This window comes from Typopeltis vanoorti, chromosome 6, assembly GCF_054136105.1.
Source record: "Typopeltis vanoorti isolate ZY-2024b chromosome 6, IOZ_Tvanoo_1.0, whole genome shotgun sequence".
Classification (NCBI taxonomy): domain Eukaryota; kingdom Metazoa; phylum Arthropoda; class Arachnida; order Uropygi; family Thelyphonidae; genus Typopeltis; species Typopeltis vanoorti.
In genome coordinates, this window is record NC_143554.1 from 30,355,727 (window position 1) to 30,369,207 (window position 13,481).

Here is a 13,481-nt window from a genome sequence, read left to right on the forward strand (position 1 = left end):
GAACTGTTTTGCATTTTCTATCATTTTAATTTTTAACTGATGGTAAAGGCTCTTCTGCTTTGTAAGGTACTAGAATTTAATTTTTGAATTAAAAACTTCTAGAACAGTGTACTGATCTATCTTGCAGTGCACTCTTCTAAGGAACAATGCACTGCTAGCTAGATCTATTTAGTCTGCCTTATCCTTATCACTTGCCAACACTTATCCTCAGTTTAAGCCTTCGCATTCAATATGCGAAATAGAAGTCTTAATGAGGCATACATGCACGGGATACTTCAAGCGTCCTTTTGTTATGGTGCTCATTACGCCCATTATGGCATAATGAGCACCATAACAAAAGAATATTTTTTTACTTAATTGTTTTCTTAAATTGGATTGCGTTTAATATGTTAATGCAGTTTATACTCTAGGAACAGTAATTAAGTTTCAATTAAAGGCTAATAAATTTAAACATAATTACCTATTAAAGTAGCTGTTAAAAGCATGCATATTCTCTTGAATATTTAATTAAAAACAAATACTTTCCATTTATAAATTAGTAAATCAAGATAATGTGACTTTTTGTGCGCACTCAAGTGAATACAATCTTTTCACTGTGCTTTAAGGAGGAATACTCCTTTGTCACTTGAATAATATTAATAGCAAACGTAAAATGTAAATGTTATTTCTTAGTAAATATTTGATAGGAAATTATACACTAACTTGATGTCCTATTTCCAATTTCAAAAGATAATGGATCGGCATCGTGAACTAATTTGTCCTCCTTTTTATAAGAAAAAAAAAACCATTGCTTAGGTTTGTTGTATAGAGCATCTGATGTCAAGTTACATACAGGTGGGTGGTATCCAGAAACGTGTTGTTTGTTCATTTTATTCGAAAGTATCGATGGTAATCTTGTTTTGATGATATATATGAAATGCATAAAAGAGTTTTATTTCTCCTTCTTTCTAATGTAATCTCTACTGATTATTTCTTCATAAACATTTCGTAAACCCACCTATAAATTAAGCTAGAATTTCCTAGTAAAAATATACGTGATAGATGTATTCAATTCAGGGGTTTTCCTATTATAAATGTGCCCGAAAAACTTAGTTTTTCAGGCACATTTTTTTAGAAAAACAGTCAAAATTTTCCACCCCTTTTCAGAAAAAAATATGCAAATCAACCAGAGAGCACACGCAGTTAACAGACAAAAATACTATTAGTGCAGATGGTAGTAACGTCGTGTGAAGATAGTAGATCGTATGGTGGAGTGCCCTCCTTCGATGAGTCTTTGAAGTCGTTGAGGTGTCACGTACTAATAATCATAAATCTTTTTGATTCCTATGTAGCTTTTTGGTCACCCAGGTCAAGTGTCGTCTAGAATTGGAAGAAAGACCAAAACGATTCTCCTCTGTAAAGAGCACAATAGCCCATTAAGTCTTGTCCAATTTTTACGGATATAATACCACTGAAAACACGCTCTACAATGATCTATGGATAAATGGACGTAGACTACAAGTCTTAAGCCGTATAGGCCTACTTTTCGCAGACGTCTTTCCACAGTTTCTTGAGATATTCGCTTACCTGTCTTTGAATGGAGTCGACTTCCAAGCTGACCTGCCGTGGTGCGTCGATTACGTTTTTCTGTTATAATCAAACATCTGTCTTTATACTCCATGGTAGAGCGAGGGCGACCTCTTAGAAAAAGTCTGGAACACATTCCATTGGTTTTAAACCCTATTCAGAGCATGAAAACTACGCTATGTGAGATTCCAAACTCTCTGGTAATATCAGTAATTCTGCGGCCTTCTTCAAGCTTTCCAATAATTCTTTACAGCGTGAAATCATCTGGAATGATGTCTTTCAGTCATTACATGACATCCAAGTTTGCAACTTTATTCTTTGACGTAAAGAGCTTGCTTCAAAAACAATTCGCTTAACGCAGCCTTTTGCCTTTTGTACTATTGAGTGCTACCACGTGATTCCTTTGCGTACGATTCGGAAATTTTAATGTGTACCCACTTTCTTCTCGAAATCGTCAGCTATACAAATTGCCAGAAGCTGAGTCTTCTGAATTTGTTGTTGTAATCTTCACAAATAGTGTTCGTCTTTCGGTTTTGGATACCACTGTATAAGAATCATTGCTCAATGTTCTTCGGTAAGTGACAGACACCATTACACACATGTTACGCACAAGCACTTATCCACTCATATTTCATAGTAACGTCATATATGTCTAGGAACAAGCATAGTGATCATGCGGTTCCTTGTTCAGGAAGTGAACATCAGTCATATTCTCCTTCTGGAACGGATGCATCTCTTTGACTCTTGTCTGGTTTGAGTAAAGACGCAATATTGTGCACCAAGCAGACCACATGCTTACCAACACCATTTCCACATTTATACTTAAAAAAACAACAACTAATTTTTTGACAATGCTGCACTTTCTGGTGTTCCAGGTCAATCCGTTCACAATCCCAAGATCTACAATCCAAAAGATATTTAAATTAAGGCCTTTTGCTTCCAAGCTTGTAATAAGTGCGATCACATATCCAACTTTAAATGTTAGATACGTTTGCGAACTTTTCGTGAGTGAGATTCACATAAAAAATAAAAAGAAAAAAAAGCCACTGGAAGTTCATCTGATATTTAACTACATGGTCATATTTGTAAAATATAAAATAATTTTGAGATATTTGATTGAAATCAGTTCAATTCTGTTTCTTGAAGAAGCAAATCAAAACAACGAAACAGTAGTAGGCAGTTGTATCAAATAGAACAAGGAACATCTCACAGGGAATTAAACACCTTCAAAACAAAAAAAAAAGGAAAGAAAAGAAAAATATAGACTATTGCAATAGGCAGGGAGAAACATTGATTATTAATAACAGTTTTAAAAGTAGATATAAAAACTAACCATAATTTGGGATACTTCAAAAACATCTTTCATAAGTAAAGATGAAGAACAATGGATGCAATATGAATCCTTCTTAATGTATAATTGTGTGGAACGGGACGCAATAAACACGAAGTCATAGAAAGAAAGATAAGTCAATGAGATGAGAAGAGAAAAGAAAAGAAGGATAGCATTAACAAACAAACACAACGTCGGTAGAATTCAATATAGGGAATATCAATATAAGAAATCAACTGAAAAGTGTGGAATGCCAGAAGAATTAGAGAAGCACTACATCGACATACTGTATTTGGTGTTACTGAAACAAAGAGAACAAAACCAGGTGATGCTTTTAAATAACAAATGCACTATATTATAATCCGACAATAGTCATTAGGAAAAGATGACGTAGCTATAGAATTTAACACCGCACACGAACAAGAACATATTTTTATTGAATGGTATGCAATTTCACGTAGAATGATGCGGACATATATGAAAATGGGGACTATACAACGAGAAGACTTGTTTGTGCCTATGCTCCTCAGGGAGATTTTACTAGGGAATAAGTAGGATTTTTTCGAATCGTTAGGGAAACTAAATCAAGAACTAAACTGAATTATCGTCGTTGCTTGGATAGACATAATGCAAATATAAACAGATATGATGAACCTTTCATATTTGCATCATGGCTGTCCACGCAACATCGGTCATTCAGCGCAGCTCTTGATTTAGTTTTTCTTACTTCGCGAATAGTATGATCACTTAAAATATATTTATCCATTTATGACCTTCATGGACTAATAAACTTTCTATTCAAAATATTCTTTACAAGGTCTGTCATTTTATTAATTTTAATACTTCTATCTCATCTCATCTCCCTTTTCCCTCTTTTATCTTGCGATGTCCAGGGTTTATTAATCATCGGATCTCAAACCGTTCACAGGATAAGGTGGTCAGTAATACGCCCCGGTGTATTCTATGTCTGTAGTGTTGAGTTCTCAAGGCCAATTTGCCTACTTACGGGATGAAAAACCCCAGATAAACTGGGGGAAAAACCCTATTGTCCACGCCCAGGACCGACTAACTTGGCTATGGATGAGGAAGATCCTTCAGCTCCTCACGTCACCGACTGGAATCGAACCTAGGACACTCCTTCCCCAGGCATATGGTTGCGAAGCGCACAGCCATTAGGCTAACCGCGCGGACCTCGTCTTTTATTATTTCCGTTTATATTTTTCAACGATTTGCATTTTTTCTCAGTTACATGACACTGAAATTTTGATGTGACATTAAGATTTCGATAACTCACTATAAATCACGAGTTAGTTTTAAACAATGTTCATACACTAGAAAGAAAGGAAGAATTTCCTGTATTCAGATTTTGGAATCCTTAAAACAGCTTTAAGTCTTCCATATCCTTTAATTTACTATTTTTTAAATTTTAACTTTGATAAGATTATTTCATTTATCCAATATTTTTGTATATAAATTGTTGCCAAGTAGGTTCAGTAGGGTGTTCCATTAAACTAAAAACTTGGTATACACTGCTTGGAAAGAAGTCAACGTACACTATAGTGTGAGAGAAAAAAACAGCCAGAGCACTCACCTTAATATCATGTAGGACCTCATTTCCCTGCGATGACTGTAGCAATCCAACGGGGCATACTTTCCACAAGCGTCCGATAGCGATCAATGGGAATTTTGGACAATTCTTCCTGTAGGCATTTAATGAGTTCCTGGACTGTTGTGGAGCTGAGGTTCCTTGACCTCACCCGACGGTCCAGTTCATCCCACAGATGAACTGGAGCCTCAGGTGCTCAGCAAGGTTCAGATTCGGGCTCTGTAGAGTGCAGTCAAATGTGGTGACGTTTATGTCCATAAACCACGCAGTTACAGCAGCAGCCTTATGACAGTGCATTGTCTTGCCGAAAGAGACAATGGTCAGTTTCGTAGAAATGCTACAAATTAAGAAGCAGTGCATTGTCCAGAATGTTCAGCTTCCTCTCAGACGGAGATCAGTGTTCATGGCACAACAAACAGGGGTTCTATACCAAACCAGAAAAAACAGGACCATACTATCGCACCCATCGATCTGCTCGGTAGAGGGTGTAGCGTAATTTGTCACGACAAATCACGCTTTTCAAGCTTTCATGTTCCACGGTACACGCCAACTCTGCATGTTGGTTCCGGTAATGTGGGGCTTGCATATTGCGGTCCTACCATAGAAGCCGATGTTACGAGGCTCGGTTCTGAATGTTTTTTTTTTTTGTTCCAGTCGATGTCCGTAATTCTGTTCGTTTGACGAGTCGCGGCTTTTACATATTATCCTTCATAGCACCCTACGGTCACGTTCGGTGAGTGACGTCCACTGCGGGTAGCACTTGCAGTTGACTCCCTGTGCTTCCATGTCAATATGGATCACTGATTGTTGGCCTGGGATGGCCCAATTTATCAACAGTTTGCCGGACAGATAGGTATGCAACATGGCATCCTATTACAATGCCGCTTTCAAACTCCGTCAGTTTCCTTTCAGAGCCATTTCACCCAGACACAGTTGCATTGACTTGGGAGCATTATACTCCTCCAATTTATACGGGCTACAAGCACGTGACTCGTTACATGGCGCGATGTACCTTGCCCATGGGGGTATCGGTTAACTTTTTCCCAAGCAGTATATATTCTTATGTATTATTTCAAGTAGCAACACGAACCTTATTAATACTTTAATTCATATTTTAAGACAAATAGTTAAAAAATCATATGAATAGTGAGAACTGTTTTAGATTTTATATACATATTTGGAAAAGGCAGCTATTCAAAAACGTTATGTGGGTGTATATGTTATATAGAGCAATGCATAACTGATAATTGAGTTGTAGGTCAACAGTTAGAATTGAAAATAGAAGAAGATGGCATGTTGTACAATCTGGCATGAGACAACAATCCACATTATCTCCACTGTTATTCATCTTTTATATCAGCAAGAAAAAGACAAAAATGATGAAAATTAGGAACATTGAAAACATTATCTCCACTGTTAATCATCTTTTATATGAATAAAGTTAGGAAAGAATGTGGCATTAAACCTGATATCAAAATTGGAGATGAAAAAAGTCGATCCCAAGTCTGCAGGATTCCTTAGCTAAATCGAATAACTCCAGTAATAAATTTTGTATGAAAATCAGCAAGAAAAAGACAAAAATGATGAAAATGAGGAACATTGAAAACATTAGCTGCATCCTATATTTATTATAGAACAAATAAAACATTTCAGCTGTTTAGACATGATTTCAGTGAAGATGGCATATGAAATATAGAAATCAACAAAAGAATTATCAAAACTGGTATCATCCAAATAAATTTCCATGGAGCAAGAGAGAAATTACACAAGTAATGGTCAAACCAATAATCCGTGGTTTCCAGTCTTAATCAAAGACTGGAGACTACACATACAAAAGTTCTGAGAAAGATTAGGGAAGTAAACAGCTGGCATCAATGGCAGAATTATATTTGAAATGAAGATGTTATTGAAGGAACTTGACATCATTAGCATTTAGGGATTGTGAGCAGAGCCAATCTGAGGTGGGTATAATCATTGAACAGAATGAAAGATGTTAGCAAAACAGGTTTCTGATGCAAGTCTTCCAAGAAAAACACCCCGAAGAAGAAGAACACTACCACACGTGGAGTGAAATGCCTCAGAGGTGCGAAATATCGAAAATACTGGAGTCTTGACAGATAACAGACTAATCTGGAAATTTGTTGTTAAAAAGTTGAGAATAATGTAAATTTATGCTGTAGTACTGTAGTAATATCCTGAATATCTTTTTTATACCGTTTACATGTCAGGAATTTTATAATGAAGACGTTAACGGAAACAAAGAGAATAATGTGAATGCTAATACCACTGGTTTTGTTCTTAATTTTTATTTCTTAACTTATATTTGAGTATTATCTTATAAACAAAGTTACTTATTATTTGAATGAACATCGGGTGTCAATTATTGACACACATGTCTTATTAGTAGATCATATACTAAGTTCAACATTTAACATTATTAAAGATAAAAGTGGTGTCATTCTCATTAATTAAAGGTTCATGATTTGCTTCTTAAAATATTTGCCTAATTCACTGTTATACTGTGTTTTTTTATATTTTCATTTATTTATTTTTTTGGCATTTACCATTAACAGCAAGAGTCGATTGCAGTTAGAGTTTCTGGAAATGTTTATAAATTATGTCATTCTACTGGTTCCTTAGCTTGGAAGTAATTTCTTTAATCAATGTAGGCCAGAAACAAAGAAACAACGCGTAATCACTGTAAATATCTTTTGCTATGGTTACGTTGGTTTCTACAATTTCCCCACAGTTATTTTAGTATCAAAAGGACGCCATACAAAATACTCATCAAGATTCTAGATATGAAGATTATTTGGCATTTCTCATTTTTATACTTCTTTTGAGCTATTCTTTCTCTTTGCTTTTATAGTAACTAGAAGATTATATTAACTAGAAGATTCACATTACATACCATTGGTAGGAAAATTTGCATTGACTATCAATAATCTCTTAAGCCAAGTACGGTTAGCGGGTCACTGACTTTATTCTTATTACAAGAATCAAACTTTCAAAAATTTAATTCTTTGAACAAAAATTTAACTTAGTGTAACGCATTAAGTTGTGTATTATAGATCTTCCACTTTTAATTTACAGAGAAGTTATTCACCAGAATAGAGCCTAATAATTTTGAAACGTTAAAAAAGACTAGATCATTTTGAAATATAAAAAAAATGACCAAAGACTGTAATTTTTCTTCTGTCTTTCCTCTCCTCCTTTTCTATTGATACCTCTGATTACACCGATGAAATTTGGAATATTATGGTTCTTTGTATTGTTCGAAGTCTCTTCTACCGAGATTATCAGCCGAACAGAACCAAATTGAAATGTAGCTATCCCTTCTTCTGTGGTTATCTCGCCAAGTCGCATCCTTCATCATATTTTAACTTCATCTGGAGTATAAATTTATCAAAGGTTACTTAATTGTCCCTTTGCAGTTTTTGTTTTTGTAAGGCTGAGTTTTAAAAGAGGAAGAAGAAAGAAAAAATGCCGTGGACACCGCCAGATCGTATCGTTTAACCTATTCCATTCAAACTATCCTTCAGTGTTTTTATCAACTTTGTCTAAAAATAAATGTTAAATTATAAAAAAAAAGCGTCTCATGTGTAAACAAGAGCCATTTCAGCATCTTATAAATGTTAAGTTTCATATCATATTTGAATAATTACTTTTATGTTTATGTTCAGCTAAATAAGTTATATTCAGTAAAATTTCTACTCTTCAATCAATTAAGAAATTGATTGAAGAGTGGAAAATAACCGAAAAGCACAGACAAAGCTTCTCTTCATTTTTTTTTTTCATTTATTTTGCCAGGCCCAGTTTTGATTTGTATCTCGTTAAGAAGAAGGAAGGGCTTTTTTCTTCTGAATCAACTATAATGCAAGAGTTAAGTCATCCATTTCGGTTCGTGTTCCTTTGTTGTAATTCAAGCAAACACACCGTTACATTCTCAGACCAATTCATATGTTACTATCATATAATGAGATATATGTTAACTAGGTTCCTCCGTAGCGCAATTGTAAGAAAGGAACGTGGTGCTCTTCAATTGTAATAGACCTGATTTCTATTCTCCTCGGTAGTAGTTTTTTTTTTATTCCGCATACCCGCAGACCGCCCTCCCACGAAGTCTTCATTGGACTTCTTGGAGGTGCCACGTAATAATAATAATAATAAAAATAATAGTCAAATCTTATTACAGGTCAGATGACATATGAAATAAGCTTTTCTAAATCTACATTACAATATTTTCTTGCTTTTATACAAATGGTAAACAGATAGGAAAATAAAAACCAATTTTTTTCATAAAGTAAGCAATGGCGAAATCCAGTGACTTGGAACAAGCCATTGAGCCTGATACTTTCGTATTAGGCTCAATGGCCTGTTCTGTTCCAAGTCATTTAGATGGGATTGAATAAATATCGTATATTTTTATGGGGTCGCTTAAGGGTCAAAGCCAAATAACTGGGAGGAGCACCACATCGCTTTTCAGGAATGCTGAGAACCGACTGGAGCTTTTGACCTAATGTCCTTTTTTTCACCTTCGGTAGTGTGCCCTGTTAATAGGTATCTACTGGGTACTGAACGAACGAGGATGGGCTAGCAATTTAGGATTTAGCCGACTAAATTGGATTCTATATTGGCTTAAACCAAATGCATGTGATGGTACAACATGATTAGATTTCATGCCGTCTGAGACGTCGCTCGGTTAAACAAGACCCCCGCTGTTTTCGTCAGGGAACCAGGGAGAACAGTGAAAAGTCAGTTACCGGAACAAGCTCCAACTCAACATCTAGAAGAAGAAAAGAATAAACCCAACATCTGAAGAACTAAAAATATGAACCATCAATATAAGGAGTATTAATGAAAAGGAAATCGAACTTGCAGAAGAATTGGAAAAGTACCACGTGGACTTGAAGGCAGTTTGAAGTAGAATTATATGGACAAACTTCAAAATGGAGACATGGACATTGAAACTTATTTGTGCCTATGGTTTCACAGAAGCTTCTTCCACGGAAGAAGAAGTGGAGGAATTTTTTGTCATTAGAACAGGCAGCTGACATAAAGAAAATCGAAAAAGTGATCCTTGTTGGAGATCTGTACAAAAGAGTAGGAAATGAATCCCACCAGGTATAGGAACATTTTGTGAAAATTTGAAGAAAAGGGCAAAATTAATGTTTAGTATTTACTGGACTTCTGCTCAGGACATGGACTAGTCATTACTTACACCTTGTTTCAACATAAAGATGTGCACAGGTTCACATGGAAAGAAGACACAAGAAATACGAAAAGCTTAATTGACTGTGCCATTGTTGATAGTGATACCATCATCATGCTGTTCAGGGTGTTTAAAAGAGTGTACAGAGGATTTGAAATTGGAAATGACCATTACCATTGCTTAGTACTAAGCAGAATAAAAATGGATATCACATTGAAAAGAACAGAATCTAAGAAAGTTTTAAAAAATAATTAATGAGCAGCTTTTAGGTGTAAATTGTAGAGTCGACTATACAAACATTATTGAAGAAAAAAATTAAATAGATTGAAAACAAGAACTAAACCTTGAAGTGTCGGTGGCAAACTCTGAAGAAGAAGACATTGATTGATTCAGCTAGGGAGGTATGTGGTGAAGTTATCTGCTAGGATAAAAAATAAGAACACTATGGTGGACATAAGAAGTTAAAGAAACAGTCCTGAAAAAGGCGAAAGCATACCAAAAGTTATCAGATAAGTCAGCAAATGCCCTAAAAGTATAGAGAAAAATGTAAGAGAGCTACGTTTTGTGTAAAAGTAGTTAAACAAAAGTCAAGGGAAGACTTTGGTAAGTATATAGAAAACAAATATCTGGAAGGTAGCAAAATGTTCTGGAGACTATTGAAGAAGCTCAGAGAAGGAGGAAAGAGTACTGTAAAAGGAATCAAAGATGACATGAAAAGTGAATATAAGGATATAAGGAAAAATTTCTAGTATGGTTCTGTCATTGCTCTGGTTCGTTTAACAGTCTTTCAAAGTACTTACAGGGTGTTCGGGATAAATTTGACATATTGATAATTAATTATATTTTTCCGTAAGTTACATGTATTAACACACACTTCTCTTCATTTAAAAGTTTGGACCCTTCTTCATTCATATACAAGATGTCAGAAAGGATGGATAGCTGGAACCCACCTGAATCAAGGAAGAGAATAACTTGTATCATGATGATTCGTGCCCGCCATCAAAATAAGGATATTACGACTGCTGCCCAATGCTCCCTGAATACAGTAAAAACAATCAGGCATGAACTAGAGACTTGCAATGGTGACTACGAGGATGTAGCAAGAAGAAAGATCCCTAGCAGACGATCTGATTGCGTTCGTACAGCAGAATTCCTCGCAAATCTGCAGGAACAGGTGTTGAAGAACCCTGGCATTGGAATTCGGGCTTTGTTCGTGGAGTTGCTAACTGTAGTCAAGCCCTGGATAACAAGGGTAGCCAATGGTAGGCCGTATGTATGGCAGCAGGATTCGGCCCCTTGCCACACCTCTGGGAAAAGTCAAAAATGGTTGTCTGAAAATTTCTACGACTTCACCAGTCCAAATGTTTGGCCTCCAAACTCCCCAGACCTTAACCCCATGGATTATTTTGTATGGGGCGCAGTTGAAAAAGACACCAATCGCACTTCCAGTAATACAAAAGCCCAGTTAATGGATAAAATTAAAACAGTGTTTGCGGCCCTTCCCAGGGAGACTGTAGCATCAGCTTGTTCGAGGTTCCGAAGCAGAATTGAAGCTGTGATCGATGCTAATGGTGGTTATTTTGAGTAAATCTTGTTGATAGTATTGTAATTAACTCTGCCTGTAATGTTTTTTTGTCAATTCATTAAATTTAATAGATACAAAGAAGATTTTCTTTTTCCTTACGAAACTGTCAAATTTATCCCGAACACCCTGTACTTTGGACATCTACGATATAACTCTAGATGTCTGATCCTTATAGATCCTTATAATCCTAGATGTCTGGAGTAATCATTTGGAAAGACCGAAAAACGAACCAAGCAGTGACAGAACCTACTAGAACATTTTCAAGAGGAATGCAAAGAGGAGTATATATCAATACTTAAGGTAGAAAAAAAACGTGATTAATTTTAAATGTAGTACATGATATTTAAAGCTGGAGTACATGATATTCGATCAGAAATGCTTAAGGATGGAGGTGTAAAAGTGTTGCAGTGGCTACACTGCATAATTCAGAGGGCTTAGTCAAAAGGTCGAATTCTCAATGATTGGAGTAGAGCTCTCATAGTACCCATCTAAACACAAGGGAATAAAACTGAATATGAGAATTGCAGAGGAATTTCTCTATTGAGTGTTTGTGGTACGATTTATGCAAGCATAACTGAATAGAGCTTGAGAAAGATTGTGGAAGAGAAATTTGGAGAGGAACAAGATGAGTTCAGGCTAAATAGAGGTTGTCAAGATCAGATTTTCACTTTAAGACAAAATAGTTCAGAAATCGTGGGAATATGACAAGGATTTGTACTTAAGTTTTGTAGATCTGCAAAAGGCATACGACAAGGTGCCTAGAGAAATTATTTTCAAAAAACAATTAAATGGAACTGTATAATGTTCCAGGTGAATGGAACATTATACAGAGCAAACATCGCCAATATTTACGTTGTCAGTCAGTCAGCAGTTAGAATTGAAGGAAATACAGGAAGGCGTTTGCTGTAAAATCAGGGGTAAGACAAGGATGCTCATTATCGCCACTCTTATTCATCATCTGTATGGATCATCATGAAAGAAAGTGGAATCAAACCTGATATTAGAAATGGAGATGGCATATTTAGCTCTTTCCTTTATGCAGATGATGTACTCCTAAACACATCTAGCGCAAGTCTCCAGGATTCACTTACTAAATTGAATAACAGCTATAACAAATTTGGTACGAAAATAGCAACGAAAAACTGAAAACTATGGAAATAGACAGGAACATAGAAAACTTGAGTTGCATTCTGAATGGAGAACCCTTAGAATAAGTAAAACATTTCAACTATTTAGGCATAAATTTAATGAAGATGGTAAATTAAATATGGAAATAGACAACAGAATCAACAAAGCTGGTATGGTAGGAAGTCAACTGAATAAATTTATGTGGAATAAGAGAGAAATTAGCCAAAACACTAAATTAACTGCATACAAGACAGTGTTCAAACCAATTTTAACTTATGGATCTGAGAGCTGGGTTAGAAGTAAAACACTTGACCAATGAAGATATGAGGCTTCTGAGAAAAATTAGGGGGAGATGAACCGATGGCATCAGTAGCAGAATCACATTAAAATGAAGATATTAGAAAGGAGCTTGGCATTGTTATCATTCAAAAATGTGTAAGCAGAGCTAATCTAAGGTGATAAGCCACTTAAATAGAATGGGTGAAGAAAGGTTAGCAAAACAGGTGTTTTGCTAACCTTTCTTGTTTATTATTGGAATGTTGATAATAATAATTTCTTGTTTATTATTGGAATGACAGATAACAGGCTAATCTGGAAGAAAATTGTTGATAGTAGATTAATAATAATGTCAACTTAATCATGTAGTTCTGTCATAGTTGCCTGATCACCCCTTGGGGATAAATATGAGGAAATTGATGATAATGATGATGGTATATTTTTCTAAATAAAACAGTAACTATGGATGACTATAGAAAATGAAGGTTTAATGATAACTAATAAAACAGGCTTGCAATAAGATGCTTTGATGCTAAAGTGCTTAGGTTTAGACAACGTAAATATTACAGTGAAACATTTAAATTTGTTTACTGTACTGGTAGCAAAAAAATGTATTTGCTGTTAATGTACTTTTTATCTTTTGATTTGCCAGTTTCAGACGTTCTTGGCCATCAAATGCGATAACAGACTGATATGGACACTAGCCGTTTTTTTTTTTTTTTGCGTCTTAGTCACGTTGTGCATTTCATCATCTTTTCGTTCTCTTGAATTTGAATGT

General features: G+C 35.4%; 1 long non-coding RNA gene across 1 annotated transcript in view; it reads left to right on the top strand.

Moving 5' to 3' along the window:
• Positions 1–8,361, top strand: part of LOC150105357 (uncharacterized) — a 327,819-nt gene extending 319,458 nt beyond the window's left edge. The window contains exon 4 of the long non-coding RNA XR_016548440.1: positions 8,313–8,361. This is a non-coding gene — a long non-coding RNA (uncharacterized LOC150105357). The remainder of the gene's footprint in view (positions 1–8,312) is intronic.
• Positions 8,362–13,481: the final 5,120 nt, after the last annotated feature.